The following is a 1746-nucleotide window of genomic DNA, read 5'->3' on the forward strand; positions in this document are numbered from 1 at the left end:
ACAATCACATCTGGTTCTTTTGTAATAGCTATTTTCTATGGCCCTACTTTTCAACTAAGATTAGCTCAGTTGGTTAGAGCATGGTGTAATAACACCAAGGCTGTGGATTTGATCCCTGTATGGGCCATAAATAGGAGTTGGACTCGATGATCCTTGTGGGTCCCTTCCAACTCAGAATATTCTGTGATCTATTTCATCCTCCACTGCAGAAAACTGAATTGTCAGTAGCAATGCTGATGGTATATAAATCATCTTGGTCTCCTAGGAAGCAGAGATTTACTCTCAAGAAGTGTTCATTTAGGAAGTGGGTCAAATCCTCAATTTGTGACTGCAGAAATCCTTCGGGAAAAAATGTGCCCTTCTATCATGTTCAGATGCAAGGCCTGCCCTGACTAATCAAGTAGGAGATGAAATGATGCTACCACATCTGCTGTCATGTCAGTCAGGATGTGACTCCTCACTACAGCCTTTGCTGGCTGGTATTCTCCCATACTGTCAGAATAAATTACCCCTTTCAGAATAGCTCTTGAAACCGGTCACTGCAAGGTGAGAAGCCATATACACCACTGTACAATATCTCCTTGAGTAATGTGAAATTTCTCCCTATGCTTAAAGCATAAGGTGGGCTGAGCAGATCTGGATTTGTAGATCCAGCTTAAAATACCAGAAAACCCAGAGGCAGGGATGATGCAGGTCAATTGCTATGCAAAGCTTAACTGACAGTTCATATTAAGCAAATTTTCCAAGGACTGAAAATCAATTACATATTAATGGAACACTCATCAATATATAATGGCCAGTCTTCGCGAGCGAAGATCTGGGGAAGGTCTTTACACCTTCCAGCCTGCGCATTGGATTTTTTAGGTGAGACACAGTGTGCGCGGAACTGAGCCCACCCTTTAATCCTAAGGTTCATCTGCCGGGGCCAAGCGAGCTTGGACGGTGGCAGTGAGGTCCTCAGGACGTAGGTGGGTTGCCTTTAAGGGCTAACGAGCCCCACCTGCCCGGGAGTGGCCCTGACCGGGAATCGAACCCGGGTCTCCGCGGTGAGAGCGCGGCGCCTTTACCCCCTAGACCACCAGGGGCCCCATCACACTCATCAAAGGGCAATGATAAACCCAGACTATATTTTTTTAAGTTTATCAAAGAGACATTTCTGCAGCCTTTCTGTTCCCCATGCTACCTGTTACCATAGGACAATCAGACTAAAAGACTGAGCAATCACAGAATGCTACTGCTAAGTTTATCTTCCTGAGCAGAAACATTACCACTCCCTCTGGAGCATAGCACAGAGGTTAACACATAATCTGAAAAAAGAGAAGAACAAAACTGCTAGTAGGATTCTAAGGGTGAAATGAGAGCAAGGCCTAAAGAATTAACTGAAATATCTTGCTCGGCTGAGAGAAGCCCCTCCATACCTGCTCTGCCTAAATTACTAAAGAAAAATTTGTTCTGTTCTGTTCCTTGGACCTAATCTTAAGAAGAAGGTTAGAAACATTATACAATGGGTCTGTAGGTCATAAATTAAGGCAAAGTAAGCTAAGGTAGACATTTGAATAGGAGAAATAGGCCTAAAGCCATGCTTTCTCCAAACTTCAGTGACTGGGGTAAAGACAATGGAAAGTTAGAGAGGTCAAGCTGAGGAAGACTGCAGAGGTCCCAGCCTCAATGATGAAGAAAGGCGAATGTACCCCTAGAATTGATGGCCAAGAAAAGCTCCGCCCCAAGCTCTGTCTCTACTCCACC

At 44.5% G+C, this 1746-nt stretch overlaps 1 non-coding gene across 1 annotated transcript; it reads right to left on the reverse strand.

The window, feature by feature from the left end:
• Positions 1–1012: 1012 nt before the first annotated feature.
• On the reverse strand, positions 1013–1086 carry TRNAE-CUC (transfer RNA glutamic acid (anticodon CUC)). Its single transcript has one exon. It is a non-coding gene; the product is annotated as a tRNA-Glu (tRNA).
• Positions 1087–1746: the final 660 nt, after the last annotated feature.

The sequence above is a fragment of the Myiozetetes cayanensis genome, unplaced genomic scaffold (genome assembly GCF_022539395.1).
Source record: "Myiozetetes cayanensis isolate MyiCay16 unplaced genomic scaffold, myiCay2020 scf500, whole genome shotgun sequence".
NCBI classification, from domain to species: Eukaryota; Metazoa; Chordata; class Aves; order Passeriformes; family Tyrannidae; genus Myiozetetes; species Myiozetetes cayanensis.